Here is an 18,601-nt window from a genome sequence, read left to right as displayed (position 1 = left end):
ACTAAAGCTGATATATATCCGTATAAGCCGACCCGAGTATAACCCGAGGTATCCTAATTTTACCACAAAAAAATGGGAAAAACTCATTGACTCGAGTATAAGCCTAGGGTGAGAATGCAGCAGCTACTGTAAGCGGAAAAGAAGGTCAACAATGCCCATTTGCATGCCTTACTATGCCCATTGCAACCTCACTGTGTCCATTTCAACCTCACTGTGCCAACCTCACTGTGTCCATTGCAGTCTCACTGTGCCCTAGTCAGTGTACCTGAAATTATTGACATGCTGTGGGCGTCCATTCATTGTTTAAAAGTCGCGGTCCCTTCCGTGATAGGCGTTTCTCAGCAGACACAGTTCCACCTATCACAAACGTTCTCTCTTTCTAGAACTCAGTTTCCCAGCAGACACTGTGTTCAGTGTTCCGCCAATCACATACGTCTTTTCATCCTCAGACAAGAGGACATCCGCAGATCCCACCATCTCCTCCGGCTGCTGCGTAGACTCATCCCCTTCATTCCAAAAGAAGACATAGCAGTAGTAGTTGGAACTATCATCAATTCCCGACTCAACTACGCAAACTCCCTCTTTATTGGTCTAACAAAATATCAGATTTTGCGTCTACAAGTTGTCCAGAACACAGCAGCCAGACTGGTAACGGGAAAAAAACCTGGGAATCCATCAACTCATCACTGAGGACCCTTCATTGGATAACTGTAAAGGATAGGATCACATTCAAGACCCTCTGTCTTACCCACAAGTGCACACAAGGAAACGCTCCTCAATACTTGTGTGAGAAAATAAAGCATTACACCCCCAATCGCACTCTCCGATCAACTAACCAAAACCTCCTCCACATCCCCAAGTCCCGCTACAAATCAAAGGGAGAACAAAGATTTGCAGTCCAAGGACCACGGCTATGGAACACTCTGCCAACTGACATCCGCATGGAAGAAAACCATCGGGCCTTCAGGAAAAAACGTAAGACTCATCTCTTCTGAAGGATAAGGACGACACTGGATGGACATAAGTGCCTTGAGGCGATTCAGTTCGCATTTGTAGTGCTGTACAAGTTATTCACTCACTCACCCAGTATGCAGTTCAGTTTTGGGCACCACTTCTCAAAAAGGATGTTGAGAACCTGGAGAAAGTGCAGAGAAGGGCAACCAAACTGATACGAGGCATTGAGGAGCTCAGCTATGAGGAAAGATTAGAGGAACTGAATGTATTCACTCTTGAGAAGAGAAGAATAAGGGGGCTATGATCAACATGTACAAATATATAAGGGGTCCATATAGTGAACTTGGTGTTTGAGTTATTCACTTTACGGTCAACACAAAAGACAAGGGGGCACTCTTTATGTCTAGAGGAAAAAAGATTTCATCCCCAAATACGGAAAGGTTTCTTCACAGTAAGAGCTGTGAAAATGTGGAACAGACTCCCTCCAGAGGTGGTTCTTGCCAGCTCAGTAGATTGCTTTAAGAAAGGCCTGGATTCTTTCCTAAATGTACATAATATAACTGAGTACTGACATTTTTAGTTAAAGTTGATCAAGGGAAAATCTCTCAGGGGATCAGGAAGGATTTTTTTCCCCTGCTGTAGCAAATTGGATCATGCTCTGCTTTTTTTTTTTTGTTTGCCTTCCTCTGAATCAACTGTGGGTATAGAATTGGGTATATGGGAATGTATATATATTTTTTTATGGTTGAACTCGATGGACTTGTGTCTTTTTTCAACCTGAATAACTATGTAACTATGTAACTATGTTAATCAGATTTAAGGTAAGTAGAAAATATGGTGAAATTGAAGGCTAATTTCCCTGAAAAAATCCAAAAGCAATAATATCTTAGAAATATAAATTTAACCGAAATCTGATCACTGATCATCTGATCACTGATGCTCACACCATCCTGTGATTAGGGGGCTCTACTTTTGCTTCCTTTTTCCCATTTTTTTAAATCTGACTGTGCAAGGTATCCTCCAGAGATGTCTAGTTCTGAAAGAAGTACAGCATCTGGCAGAGGAAATTTCCTACTACCTGCTTCTTCTGATTTGCTCTGCTTTAGATGATGTTATCGTCTATAAGCTCAGGTTCCCACTGAGCTTCGATAATTAAGCTGTGCGAGTACAGCTAAACTTGCACAATTTCATTCCTGCATGTCAGTCCCGATTTCGACCGCGATTTCAGAGACATCTGTACATATGTCAATGTAAATCGCAGCCTGAAATTGCAAAAAGTAGTACAGAAACAACTTTTTGAAATCAGTGCAGCGCCGCAGATGCAGCGTCGTACCGATTAGGACAGTGCCATTGACGGCAATTGCTGTCGATTTGACATGCGATTTGACATTGCATGCCAAAACGTTCCAGGCTCAATCATAGTCTCAGAAGAATCCAGCAGTAGAAGACTTCCTCTTCTAGCTTCTTTGTTTTCAAGTGGCAGCAGCACTTATAGGTACAAATTGAAATTCCACAATTACCCTACTGTTTATTATATGCACCTAATCAAACTTTTCTAGTAGATTTAAGTCATTGCACAATTATGTTTCTTTTCTCTGCTTTTGCTACCTCACTTTTCACCTTCCATGCTCTGACCTGTGGGCAAGTGTGGCCCTCACAGTGTGGAAATGCTGTTTGTGGGATAGACTCTGACACAAAGCATTTAGCAGTAAGTCAGAGGCAATAGCATAACAATAGCCATAGCAGCCCATACAGGATCAGAAAGAGGACTTACTGGGGTGGAGGGAGGGATGCTTGAGGAAATTTAAACATCACACATCTGTGTGCATGTGAAGACAACACACTGGATCATTAAGAATTGCAAAGGTTGATGCTGACAGTGGCCATATATCCTCTGGGGCATTTCCAACTAAACAGAGCTGACATTAAGCTTAAAGAAGGAGACTTTAGAATTGCAGTCACTAGTCACAGATCCCATTTAGCTGTCTTAGTAGTGTTTGTATTGCCCTCAGAGTTTCTGGTCATCAAAACCAGCACTAAAATTAACCCTGTCCATGCCTAGTGCAGTCTTCCTCAGGCTATAAAAATCTCAGAGTGTCTCCTCATCTAAAACCTGACAGCTGTTTGTAGTTTTACAAAAAGACTTGCAGCTCATAGAAGTGTGTATTATGCCGCGTACACACGATCATTTTTCGGCATGAAAAAAACTTTGTTTTTAAAAAATGAAATTTAAAATGATCGTGTGTGAGCTTCACATAATTTTTCGGGTTCTAAAAAACGACCAAAAAAAAATTCGAACATGCTGCATTTTTTAACGATGTCGTTTTTTGGGTTGTAAAAAATTATCGTATGTGGGCTAAAACGACGTAAAAAAACAGCTTGCCGAAAAGTGTCATTTTTTTTTCATGACGAAAAATGATCGTGTGTACGCGGCATAAGTGTTTTTAGGTACTAACAATTATGTCAGAACATAAAATATTGTGATTGTTATTAATATTGGTACTATGGTACTGTATTTTTTTCACTCACTAAACCATCTTTTTCAACACTTGCCTGTTCTGGCAGTGGAAGGGTTGGGATGGCTTACATTTTAGACTCAGGATTTAGTTGTAGGAAAAGACTGGAGAGCTTCTGTGGGCAGAGAGGTTAGCTAAAAACAAGATTATGTTTGTTATAAAGTTGAATGTGTATGTAAGTTGGAACAAGTAAACTTTTTAGATGTAACTCCAGCCACAAATATAATTTTTATGTTTTTTGTATAGCATAGGGAAAGGTTAACACCCCTGTAAGGTTTGTTTTGCTGTCTGTGCCCCTGATCAGAAGATTCTACCTCACTTTCTGTCCCTGCAACAAATGGATTTTGAAAATTCTGGGTTGTCATAGAAACAAGGATTGACTTTTTCCATCGGATATTCCGATCGTGTGTAGCACCATCAGAGTTTTTTCATCGGAAATTCCGATGAATTCCATCGGAGTTTAGATATAGAACATGTTCTATTTTTCTCCGATGGAATTCTGATGTGATTTGGCCGGGCAGAAGCCTGATCATATGTACGTGGCATTACAGGGGTGAATTTCCCTTCCTAGGTGCATCCTGCTTCTACGTTTCAGGTCCGAACTTTGGCCTGAATTTGGACCTGAAACGGACCAAAAGACACATTTGTGCAAAATGCACCAGACCTGCTGTGGAGATATGTGAACCGGCTCCATAGAGAGCCAGTTAAAATATCTTGCTATTGCGAATTCCCCACATTCAATTTGCAATGGTGTGAACCCAGCCTTAAGAACAATGAAATAGGAACATTGCCAAGGGGTTCCATCAACATTTTGCTATGGTGCCCCTTGATCAATAGTTATGACGCTGATCACAGAAATTGTATTATATATTGTTAACACATGCCTATAGTTCTTTAATTCCAGGGAGTAAAGGAGGATGGTCTGTTTTAGAAGGAAAAAAATATTGTTGGTTTTGTATATCTTAATAGAGTCCTCCTTTTGTCCGACATCTGCAGTGAGAAAAATAGCTATGGAAAGTCAGTTTCTTATGCGTCTTGTTAATTACAGTTGAATTATTTAGTCAATATTTTTTCCAATTAAAACACGTTTAAAATGAATTCAAAGAGAAATAATTCTCAGATTATTTTTAGCTTAGCTTCAATTTATCTGACCATTTCTGAATTGCAAATTGTAAAAACAAGTGCCTCAGACAGGTAGAGACACTAATTATTGCAATGGAATATTTTTCAGCTTCTTAGAAAATGTCATTAAAAGTGGTCACACACATATTGATACAATTAGTCAAATGATTATCCAATACAACACATTTAATTGAATTAAATAAAAATCCAGAGACCCTCCATTATATCAGATATATTTTGATCAATTTAGACTCCCTTGCGTCAATCTGCTGTAGAAGAATTTTTGGCAATCATGTCAGACTTTTTGAATAAATGTGTGTATGTGTATACGTGTGTGTTGGAGAACCAGTCACCATATACATCAATTATTATTTTTATTTTTATATTAATGACTGGTTGTAATTTTGGTTGATATTTTCTGTATATTACAAAAAAACATGAGTATTGTGTCATTTAATATTTTAATACATACATATATATTTTAACAGCTCTTTAGGCAGGGTTCATATTTTGCATCCAAATGCAAGATTGATTCATGCATTAATGCACTACTGTGCATTCATTTTGAATAGCCCCCCAACACACTAAAGCAATGTACCTGTGTTGCAGCATGCAGCAGGACATGGCAATGTACAACCAAAAATGAATCAGTGTGGTTTCCTGTGTGCTGGTGTATATTGGGAACCCATTAAAAATGGATGTAATGCCAAATGCAACACAGGTTTAATGCACTTCACAGGTAAAAAGCAGCCTCTATTCAACATTTTAGGGTTTAGTATTTTATATAATTAGATGCCGAGAGGTGGAGATGAGGTGGGGACAAGGGTGGGGGTTATCTGCACCAAAGCAAGGTGCATAAAGACATGAATGAGCGAGTTTGTGGTGAAGAAACCTGACTGACCTGCACAGAGTCCTGACCTCAACCTGATAGAACACCTCTTGGATGAATTAAAGCAGGCCTTCTTGTCCACATCAGTGCCTGACCTCACAAATGTCCTTCTGGAATATTTGTCAAACATTTACATAGATACATTCCTAAACCTTGTGGACAGCCTTCCCAGAAGAGTTGAAGCTGTTATAGTTGCAAGGGGTGGACCAACTCAAAATTGAACCGTACAGACTAAGACTGGGATGCCAATAAAGTTCATGTGCGTCCCAATACTTTTTGCAATATAGTGTATATGTATATATATATATACATACACAGTGTGCTCATAAGTTTACATACCCTGGCAGAATTTATGATTTCTTGGCCATTTTTCAGAGAATATGAATGATAACACAAATACATTAGTTTCACTCATAGTTAGTGTTTGGCTGAAGCCATGTATTATCAATCAACTGTTTACTCATTTTAAATCATAATGGCAACAGAAACTACCCAAATGACCCTGATCAAAAGTTTACATACCCTGGTGATTTTAGACTGATAACATTCACACAAGTTGACACAAAGGAGTTTGAATGGCTATTAAAGGTAACCATCCTCACCTGTGATCTGTTTGCTTGTAATTAGTGTGCGTGCATAAAAGGACAATGAGTTTCTGGACTCCTGACAGATCCTTGCATCTTTCATTCAGTGCTGCTCTGACGTTTCTGAGTCATGGGGAAAGCAAACAAATTGTCAAAGGATCTGCAGGAAAGGGTAGTTGAACTGTATAAAACAGGAAAGGGATGTAAAAAGATATCCAAGGAATTGAGAATGGCAATCAGCAGTGTTCAAACTCTAATCAAGAAGTGGAAATTTAGGGGTTCTGTTGAAACCAACCCATGGTCAGGTAGACCAACTAAAATTTCAGCCATAACTGTCCGGAAAATTGTTTGGGATGCAAAGAAAAACCCACAAATAACTTCAGGTGAAATACAGGGCTCTCTGAAAATGTGTGGTGTGACTGTTTCAAGATGCACAATAAGGAGGCACTTGAAGAAAGATGGGCTGCATGGTTGAGTCACCAGAAGAAAGCCATTACTATGCAAATTCCACAAAGTATCCAGCTTACAATATGCCAAACAGCAAAGTGACAAGGCTCAAACCTTCTGGAACAAAGTCATTTGGAGTGATGAGACCAAAATGTAGCTTTTTGGCCACAACCATAAACGCTACATTTGGAGAGTCAACAAGGCCTATGATGAAAGGTACGGAGGTGGATCGCTGATGTTTTGGGGATGTGTGAGTTACAAAGGCACAGGAAATTTGGTCAAAATTGTTGGCAAGATTAATGCAGTATGTTATCAAAAAATACTGGCAAAACATTTACATTCATCAACCCGGAAGCAGCACATAAGATGCACTTGGACATTCCAACATGACAATGATCCAAAACACAAGGCCAAGTTGACCTGTCATTGGCTACAGCAAAATAAAGTCAAGGTTCTGGAGTGGCCATCTCAGTCTCCTGACCTCAATATCATTAAATCACTCATTTGAGAAGATAAAGAGCCTCATCCACAAATACCACAAACTACTTAATTGATGTTAAAGGGGGCAATACACAATATTAAGGGAGTATGTAAACTTTTGATCAGGGTCATTTGGGTAGTTTCTGTTGCCATTATGATTTAAAAAGAGTAAACACAGTTAATTGATAATAAATGGCTTCAAACACTAACCATGAGTGAAAGAAAAGTTTTTGTGTTATCATTCACATTCTCTGAAAAATGGCCAAGAAATCATAAATTCTGCCAGGGTATGTAAACTTGTGAGCACAAATATATATAATGGTACTGAATAAAAATGCTCAAACATCTGGTCATCAGAGAGCCTTTTTTCATCAATATGGCAACAAGGCCTAAGTGACTTGAAGAAATGGGAAATATATCCAACGCAACACAGAATAAAACAAAAAAACAACCAACAGTGGTTGTAACATTTCCCTTCTTTTTTGTATATATTTTTTTGTTTTGGATGTAGATACATGTTAGTGCGAATTTACATTTGTGAATGCAGTCTATTAGCTATTGTATTTCCCATACCTCTGTTTTGTAGTTAACAGCTTTAATTCACCTATTCAACACTAACCTGATAGCTAGCACTTCTCCATTCCCCACACTCAGATCTGCACAGGGAACAATATATATAATGACCCAACAAAGATCAGAATTCATACACTGCTCAGTTTATTTTTCCGAGTACAGCATATTTTATAGTATACAATAAAGATATATCTGGGCATGGGATTTTTTTAACAAGATTCTTTCACAGCCTGTGTACAATCAGTTGTGAAAACCCCAGCAAGGTTTTCTTTAATTAGCTGTGAGTAGGCAGCTCCATTGAAAGCAATGGGGATAAATGAGTTGTCCACCAAGATAAACCTTAAGCTAGCACAGGGAGAGTCTAAAAATCCTGTGTAGCACCATCTAGTGTGGAGTGTTCTGAGGGCCCAGACCAATCCCCAACAGATGGGTTGGCAGGGAGCATGCCCCCGCAAATAGTCAGGATCAGCACAGCTGGGGCAGTGAAGTTCAGGTGGAAGCTGGAGATGGGGTGTTAGGCTTTTGGTGGCCCTTGAGGGTGATCCCCTAGTCTGAGGGGTAACCTCAGGCCTGGGCTTGGGTGCAGAAGGGAACTTCTTCACAACACACAGGGGTGTCCTGCCTGGAGACACAGGAGCAGGAGAAGGACATCAGATGAACACTGCCATTCAAATCTCCAAAGAGGAAGACAACAAGGTGGGCTGATGAGTGTTACAGTTTGGAGAAGACTTAGAGGCAACCTGAGAAGACTGGATGAGAGCAGTCTGAGATGGATGCACAGTTAGTCTGGGAGGATTGTGAATGTTTAGCCAAAAGGTTTGGAGAAAGGGGCAGCTGCAGCCAGATGGGCTGGCAATGCCTAAAGTGGTGGTGCTGGAATTAGTAGCCACAGAAGGACAGCTGCACACTAGGACTATGCTACACAAACAAGGGGCCCGCAGTACCTGCCTGTAAAGGGCATTTACTACCTACCCAACAGTGCCAGTTGGTCCTGGGAGTTGTAGTTCTGCAAGAAATATTTTTGCAGGAGGCAGAAGGGGAGTGTACATATGAGGACTGGATATAAATGAGGCTCATATTTTTGTGATGCCAGACATTGCATGTAATTTGCACCAATTGCTGTGCAGGTCATTTGCAGTGTCTGTGCGACACAAATTCAGCCATACAGTTTGAATGGCTGAATTTGCATCGCATTCGGACCAAAATGTTGCTGGACCTTTTTTATGGTCCGCACTGGAATAGGATCGCATGGGTGTTCACACCTATGCAATCCGATTTCTGTACCATTTCACAGTTCACACTGTGATCTACGAACTGATCTGGAGGTGTCAATAAATTTGTATTGACACCAGCAAGCAGCGGTTTGCAGAGTAAAGTGTGAACTGCCGGTGATTTGGGTGCGAAGCGGGAACCCGCACTGGAATCATGCTGGTTCCCGCATAGAACAAGTGTGAACCGAGCCTCAATGTCCCTGAAGAGCATGTGGGCATCCCATAATATCCTTATCCAAGTTTATTATCCTCAATAAAACAAAAAACAAAGCACTGTACTGTTCTTCTGACTCAAGTGCGCTGTGAAGATGCAGTGTGCCTGTCTGTGCAGGGTGGGCGACTCCTTTCTACTTGCGGCTTCTTAGGGGGTGTGCTGCACAAGAAATTTTACCATGAAAATTTGTTAATACTAGCATGTGAAAATGCAAAATTATATTTCAGTTATTACTGGTGCATCGAAATTTCAGTTATTATTATTATTAATAATATTTTAATTATTACTGTTTTTTTGGAATGCGGCTGAAAGAAGTAAAATGCTGATAATGGAGCGCTTTAAAGGGGGCAGGGTCTACCCCGGGTGCCGCCCATTGCAGTGGTGTAATCCTGGCATGCCAAAGTCCTCCTCTCCTCCCTCCTCCTCTCCTCGCAGAACTGTGATCTCTGTGTGTCACAGAGCTGAATTGTCCAGCGGCCGCGTTAACAATGCCCTGTCTCCTGTGATAAACAGCACACTGATCCAATGCCGGGACATTGAATCAGTGTGACTTGATCACAAGAGGTGGGACATTGTTACTGCAGCTGAGAAATTCAAATCCAGCTCCGTGACACAGTGGGAGATTGCTGTTCTGATCCGGGCACAGGCATGCTGCATCTAAAAGGCAATGGGAGGCTGCATACGACAGGCACTAGTAAGATGCATTTAACAGGCACTGGGAGGCTGCATTTGACAGGCACTGGGAGGCTGCATCTGATGGGCACTGGGGGGCTGCATCTGACAGGCACAGGTGAGGCTGCATCTGACAGGCTCTGGTGAGGCTGCATCTGACAGGCTCTGGTGAGGCTGCATTTGACCGGCACTGGTTAGGCTGCCTCCAACAGGCACTGGTAGGCTGCATCTGACAGGCACTGGTAGGCTGCATCTATCAGGCACTGGTGAGGCTGCATCTGACAGGCACTGGTGAGGCTGCATCTGACAGGCACTGGTGAGGCTGCATCTGACAGGCACAGGTGAGGCTGCATCTGACAGGCACTGGTGAGCATCTGATACAGCTTGCAAGATTACTACCCAAATACATATGTGTTAATTCACATCTATCAGGGGATGTTAAAACATGCTTTTGTCTAAATTATTGTGTAAACCAACTCCCCGGAGGCTTTAAGAAAAGTGTAGTTACTTTATGTGTTCCATTAAAGTGACTACACTTTTGTTTTTAAAACAGAAAACAGATATCACTATTTATATGATCTCCAGGAATGACCATGTGTTTCATAGGAATCTTTTGGAACCTGTTTCGTTGTCATAGCACTAAGCCGATTGTTTAGCAATTTATACAGAACACTTAGGGCCAGATTCTCGTACAGCGGCGTATCTATAGGCGGGCGTAACGTATCCGATTTACGTTACGCCTCCGCAACTTAGACGGGCAAGTGCAGTATTCTCAAAGCACTTGCGGCGGCGTATCGTAAATCGGCCAGCGTAAGCCCGCCTAATTCAAATGTGGAACAGGGGGGCGTGTTTTATGTAAAATATCCATGACCCGACGTGATTGACGTTTTTCACGAACGGCGCATGTGCCGTCCGTGGACATATCCCAGTGTGCATTGCTCCAAATACGCCGCAAGGACGTATTGGTTTTGACGTAAACGTAAATTACGTCCAGCCCCATTCACGGACAACTTGTGCAAACGACGTAAAATATTCAAAATTTGACGCGGGAACAACGTCCATACTTAACATTGGTACGCTGCATCTACCCCACCATATAGCAGGGGTAACTTTACGCCGGGAAAAGCCTAACTTCGTTCGTGAATTTGCGTATCTAGCTGATTTACATATTTCTACACGCCCCTAGCGGCCAGTGTAAATATGCAGTTACGATCCGACAGCGTAAGAGACTTACGCCGGTCGGATCTAATAGAAATCTATGCGTAACTGATTCTATGAATCAGGCGCATAGATACGACGGCACAACTCAGAGATACGACGGCGTATCTGGAGATACTCCGTCGTATCTCCTTTGTGAATCTGGGCCTAAAGGTTCATCTTAAATCATTATAAAAAAGTTGAATTTACTTTTACCAATGCATCCACCTTTATAAATTAATCTTACTTATATAATTATGACTTCCTACACAGTTATGTAGTATATAAATATGCTTAATGGCTCATGACAATATTTCATTAAAAATCCACACTTAAATGTCTTAATCTGAGGTTTAATGATCACAAAATTAGAGTTTCAATATATTTTATGGGTTAAAATCTGCAAACAAATGTTCCATGTTTCACAAAGATTTTTAACTATGCTTTGGTATGATTATTAATTACACGTGAAACGCATTAGAGTTTGGCTAAACTGAAATTGCTTTAACACTGCCACAAATGTAGTTATAAAATTCTAATTAATTCAGACATGCTCCATGACCCAGGAGTCACAAATCCAGTCTGAAATTCCTATTAAAAAAGAACAGCTCTCAAAGATATGTAACTTCATATAGAGGTAAAATGTGGTTAATTGACACAGCAGGAAATTTAAAAAAACAAGTCCATATGCAACTCATGAAATGGTTGGTGTAACATTTGTATAGTTTTATCATGTGTACCATGTTGACTCAGTTTTACTGCATTATTATTAAATAGTATGACACCACTTAAAACTTTGAATAAGCTTAATAAATCAGGGCAAAGGTCTGTTATGGTTTAAGGAGTGTGGCAACCAGAGACAGACTTTTAAATAACCAATATGGGCTATGACTTAGGTCAGCAGAGCTGCCAGGGGTCTACCACGCATAAGCTGCTGACTGTCAGTAACACATTTTTGTGTATAATAAAATGTTCTGGATGACCATCCTTCCTGCCTTCCTGCATGTGCAGTCAGGCAAGGTTTTTGATGTTTCCCTGCACAGCATGTACATATTCACCAACTCTGATGACTGCACCTTATACCTATAACTGAACTGCTAGCATAATAGGTTGACATTTGTCAGATTTAAGTGCCATATTGTAGTAACCTTCCTAGGTCCAAGACTAAGCATGACTTGTGTGGCTATAATGGAAATGTGATAGTAAGGCTGGCCAGCTAACTTGGGTAGTAGCAGGAGGGAGTTGGCACAAGCCTTTAATCACTAGATGCAGGATGTATACATATTCTTCAACCAGTTTAAACAGTAACTCCACTTTTGTTGAGAAAAACATTCCCCTCTGGGTGATCTATGTAAATTGCAAGGATTTTAACAAACTTTCTTGCAGATTGCTACCTTTAATTATTTATGGCTGGTGGTCAGCAAGTCTCATACGCCCACACTTGAAGTACTACCACTGCGCCTTAAGGAAACACAACTGACTAACCTGCTGCCACTTTAATGATGTAGAAATGTGATTGTATTTTTTTACCTCTATTTAAACTCGATAGTGAAAAAATAGTGAACAAATAAGTGGCGCTAAATTGCACTTATGTGTATGGACCTCCAACCGAGTGCAAAGAAAAACCTAAAAATAAAATAAAGACAACTTCATACGCGGTACGCTTTAAAGTATCGCTATAAAGATGATGACAATGTGATAATTCAAATTATCAGTGTAAAAATATCACACTGTGACAAGTGAAATAAACTGCATTCAATAAAAAAAGTTTATAAGCATAATGAAATTTATTCGAAAAGAAGGTTGATCCAGTGTACACTTTTCTGATCTTCCACTACACCACTCAGTGCCAGTGATTCCGCTCCCTTTGGATGGCACACTCACCAGATATTTATGCCTTACACTCTCATGCTTGGCAAAATCTCTTTAAACCACACAGACAGGGTTAGCTGATCTCCGTTATTCAGCCGCAATCATGTAAATAGGATCTCTCCACATGTAAATAAAAAGTGCTCCAAATAGTGTAATATTGTAAAACCAGTTTAATAAAATATGTGAAAAACCTCAACCATTACACTCACATCACATCACTTCAAAGCCAGCAAGTAAAATCACAACTAACAACTCTTGGAGAAAACGTCTGTAGTAGTGTATAGTGTGGTCACGGCGGACCTGAGGTGTACAGCTTAGATATCACTATCACCCACTCCTCTAACTCTCTAATCTGGTGTACAGTGTGAATTGCTTACAGATGGTTGCTGTTTAGCCACGCCCCTGACATGTTTCATCATACAGACTTATTCATTGGATCCTTTTAGCTTTTAACAATACTTATCAACTGTCACGTTTGGAGTGTAGGAAAATAAACAGTTAAACATTAAACCCCACCAAAAAAAGGGGGTATGAGAAATTAAGGCTATTCAAGTCTTGATAGTCCATGCAGCAATAGCATAGAATGTCATATGGATGAAAGAAAACAAAAAACAAGGGAACAGAGGAAGTAGAGGAAAGAGAGGGGAGAGTAACTTGGTAGAGTATAATGTGTATAGCCTAAATGGAAGGGAAGAAGGGAAAAGGGAAAGAAAATGATATATTGAATAACTCTAAACCTTCTGGTGCATTGTTTTTCCTGGAGTTTAGTACACCTCACTATATTGACTATGTTGAGCCCAGAGCTGAGCCAGGAGAGATATCCCTATGGGGTAGAGGGTGGAAGGAAGGGGAGAATGGCAGAAGGGTGGGGTGCATTAACAAAATAAGAAATAAGAAAAAATTGCCAGATTTTTGCATGGGTAAATGTGGGCCCTGAGTGTAGTAAACAGGTGACGAGAAAAACATCTTTTCATTTTAGTTTTTAGTTGATTGTCTTGCATGATGACGATCTCCAGAATTCCTCCAATGCATTCCATGTGCAGTTAGAGTCTATTATGCATTACAAACTGGACCTATCTCAAAAAAGTAATTCACCTGATCTATCTTGTCTTTTTTAATCAAAGGCTCTGTAAGTGTCCACCATAATTGGAGGATGCTGCACTAATGAGGTGCCTAAGAAAGCGTTTGACTGGTAAAGGAGGTTGCTCTTTATCAGTGTGTAGCAGGTACAGCTCAGGCAGTATGGGTGTTGGGAAAAGATTCGTTGGCTTCTAAAGTTGTGTACTTTTTCCCAAAACTTTTGTATAGGTTTGCGGTTCCAGAATACGACACAGAGTGCCTCTTTCAGTGTTGCATCTCCAACAGGTTGAAGAAATGTACATAAGGGTCAATTTAGAGTAACTGTGAGGGTGTCCTATGGACACAATATGGACACAATTTTATAATTTGTCTCCTGTATCATTATACTAAACAAAGTCTGATGTACTAGTTGGTCTACCATTGCTCCTCAGTGAAGGAGACATGAATTCAACTCTTTTTCCCATTCTTGTCTGAAGAGATATTCATCAGCTTTGGTAGAGTTCTCTAATGCAGAAAGGATCCTAGGGCCAGATACACAGCCAGCGGGCTTAACTTAAATCTTCCTATTTAAGTTACACCGCCGCAAAATTTCTACCTAAGTGCCCGATCCACAAAGCACTTACCTAGAAATTTTCGGCTGTGTAACTTAAATCTGTCCGGCGCAAGGCGTGCCCAATCTAATGGGGCGAGTCCCATTTAAATTAGGCACGCTCCCGCGCCGGACGTACTGCGCATGCTCCCGACGCGATTTTGCCGACGTGCTTTGCGCGAAGTTACGTTACGCCGAGTTTTTTGAATCGCGCCGGGTAAAAAAAGTTGCATCGGGAAAAAAAAAGAGATGCGGCGGGGAAAAAAAAAAAAATTTGACAGCGTCGCGGGAAAAAAGGGTCTACTTTTACATGGTGTACTAACTTTACACTTTGTAAAAGTAGCCCTAATTTTGCGTTTGCAAACTAACAACTTACGGAGACTTCACGAAGGGAAACCGCTTTGTGGATCTCCGTAAGTGCTAATTTGCATACCCGACACGGAATTTCGACGAGAAATGCCCCCAGCGGCGGCCGAGGTACTGCATCCTAAGATCCGACAGTGTAAAACTATTACACCTGCCGGATCTTAGGAATATCTATGCGTAACTGATTCTGTGAATCAGTCGCATAGATAGAAACAGGGATACGACAGTGTATCAGTAGATACGCCGGCATATCTCTTTTGTGGATCTGGCCCCTAGAGATCAATTAAAGCCCTACAATGTAGTGTTTCAGGACTTAATCAGATCTAAACACATAACCATAATGTGGCATTAAATTCCTAGAAAAATATATTAAAGAAGGATTCAGAGAACCATATTGTGACAAAAATGTGTACAAATAAAAAGGAGTGTATTACATCAAAAGATATTAAATATTAATATTAAAACATTTATTAATTTATAACAGAACATTTCTCTACAAATCGATAAAGGTGCATCAAAACAATGCACCAATAGTCCATCCAACAAACAATGCAGTGAAAAATAAATACCGGTAAATAGTTCAAAATCAATCCAACTGACTATAATAAAATAATTATTTGTAGTCAGAGTCTTCGAGTATGAACTGTGATAACCCAAACAACCAAGGCCTGAGGTGTGCCTTGGCCTAGCTGGTCGGTATGAAACCTGAAATGGCGCCAACCCAGGACCCGACATAGGAGGAGGCTTACTGTAAGTACTCAGCAGACTCCTTCCACAAACACAGGCTAGCCTTTGGCCAGTCTTTACACAAGTCCATTAAACCATAGCATGTTAAAAAAAATATTACACAAGGAGAAAAATGTGATAACAAATCTTCAGTGTGGCAGAGTGCTTGGGCTTCACAACCTTCATGATACATACCAGTGATATGACTTACTCACCAGGTATGATAAAATGCTCCTGGTAACTGAAATGAGTATGTAACCATACGGCATGAAGGTGATAAAATGCTAATAGACAGGAAAATGGTAGATTTAAAAGGAAGGAATTCCCTAAAATAGAGGAAAAATTCCCCAGTAACCAGTGAAATGTAGCACTTACCAGGGCCAGTGTCATGTCACAAGATGCTATATACCAGAGAAAAATTCCCCCAGTCTGCCATTGTCTCTGGAGAATGTAAAATCCACCCTTCTCTGCCCTACCATTTTATATCAACAACCCCAGATTTACCAGACACCTTTTCAGCGGGTCAGGGGCAGCCCATCCTATCTGTTCCAGCATGCATTTAGCTTTTAGCACATTTCCACCTTCATGGCATCACATTGTCCAATAAGCCACCACTTACTCTAGTCTATGTATGCTTAGGAATACTGAATGGCCTCTGGGATGGATTAGGAAGACAAGAGACTCTATCCCACTCAACTCAAATAAGGAACCAAAGTCAATTAGTGAACCTTTACTATCTATCTATCTATCTATCTATCTATCTATCTATCTATCTATCTATCTATCTATCTATCTATCTATCTATCTATCTATCCTCATTATTTACCAAATGCACTACTATAGTCATTCAAAATATGCATTACATTATGCAATTATGCAGAAATACAGCAAAATTGTAGGAATAATGAAAACACCCCCTCATTGGGGGTGTTGGGGTCACCCTAGCAAAGTACCTACCCACTAGGATGCCAAGGTTACCAATCAGTATAGCATAGAAATTATAGTAAATACATTTCCATATTGGTCTCTTGATCCTTCCATTGTAACAATTGTACTAATTTACAAAATGTTTATTAACATGTATCTTACCATTTGATAAGCTAAATGGTTTATGACAATTATATACAATAAAGCGCATGTGGTAAATCCTGTAAAGGAAAAGAGAGTCCTCAGTGCAAAAGTCCTGTAAGCTAGGTGAGCTTATACCATGAGTTACAGTTTGTTATACCGGGTAGCCATGCAGGGGGAGCTCATAAATGGTTTATGATGCTGGGGTAAGCAAAGATAATAGTGCACCTTAATAATACACTGTGAAAAACTGATAAAATAAGTTCCCCTCGTTCTGGGTGGTCCCTTGGTAACATATTTCTACCTGGCATCACATTTTTTTTGTTAGGCTGTTTGTACCCACGTCAAGCAAACATAGATGACAATGCAAATCAGGTATAAATACTGGTAGAAGGAAAGGAGGAGACCATTGAATTCTGTGGGGATACCACATGGTGAAAAACATATTTCAATCCCCCTTTTGTCTCTTCTGGGACAAGAAGAGAAGGGCACGCAGCAGATAAAATTAGGCTTACAATTAATTTCTGCCCAACTGGTACCGCTTCTCCTTTTTATTCTTTCCCACTTTCCCTTTGCCAAAAAGTCAACTTATTCCTTCAAATCAAAAAGGAGCGGATCCTCAATTTTGCTTAGAAGAGAACTCTCTGTATTTTCTCTTTCAACATTTGACACTGTTCTCACTGTTTTTTGTCTTTACATTTAGGCCTGTGCTTGAAAATATGATGTCAGTTTCAATTTTGCCTGGAGTTTGTGGCTCAGAGTTTAAGGGGCCACATGGTATTCTCCAGCACAGTCCATTAATGTACTGTAGAATGGATCCAAGGTTGCAGCCCTTGGGTGCGCTCAGATGTTGTGCACTGTAGTGTGGAAGCATTGATTGGATTGTATCAAAGCTCGGGGTGCCATATAAAATGAAGAGTAAATGGTACAAGCGCTGTCATGCGTAACACGTGATAAAATTTGTATTTTACCACACATTACCATGCAATACTAAAAAGCATCAGTGTGAACGAGCCCTTGCATGCTCTGACTGCCTGCTGAAGCTATGAAAATGGTCTGGAAATACATTATTCAATATTGTGGCAAATATTGTGGTAAATGGTAAAAGGTACTTTTTTAAACCACTGGTGCCTACTGTTGCCAGGGACCCATACTGAGAAATAGGGTGGGCTGTGGCAAAGGAATACTTGACGCCGCAACTCGTATTCATAGCATATATTAAGAGAATGGATACGACCTGGAGAATAAAGCAATTTCAACCACCTTTACCAGCATACATGAAGAATTAGCCACTTACACCTGTGGGAGTGAACAAAGTTTTACAGATTTTTTTTTTTAATACATATGTTTACCAATAATATCTTTTTTGTCACTGTATTTTGGGACACTTTATGGACTTTTGTCAAATCAAATACAGAGTGCTTAGTAAGAAATGGACTGGCCCTTTCCCTTACCCCCCTCTGCTATATGTGGTGGCCTACAGGAGACGGCACGCTAATTTGACAATGATGATAATGATGACAAGGGCCTCTTCTCTACAACTCTGGCCGAGTGGTTGTGGGGTCTATGGGACAGTGTCCTAGAGACTAATTACCCGCTCATATCGAACAGGCTTGCTGACAGATCCTTCAGAGAGGTCTTCTTACTTACTCAAATGGCTATATTAACTCATTAGTGGTTGGCCCCTGACAGTGTGTACATAAATTAAGGCTCATTGGCCACCCTAGGTGGGAAGTATTAATACCCATTAAAATAGAAGACCTTAAAGGGGTTGTAAAGATTTGTGTTTTTTCACCTTAATGCATCCTATGCATTATGGTGAAAAAACACCTGGCAATCACGGGCCCCCCAGCCCCCCATTTTAGTTACCTGAGCCAGTTCATCTGCTCTGCGCATCCCCGACGTCCTCTTCTCCACTAAGTTTCGGCGTTGATTGGATAGATCGACAGCAGCGCAGCCATTGGCTCCCACTGCTGTCAAT

Source organism: Rana temporaria, chromosome 2, assembly GCF_905171775.1.
Source record: "Rana temporaria chromosome 2, aRanTem1.1, whole genome shotgun sequence".
NCBI lineage: Eukaryota > Metazoa > Chordata > Amphibia > Anura > Ranidae > Rana > Rana temporaria.
This window is presented reverse-complemented; position numbering follows the sequence as displayed.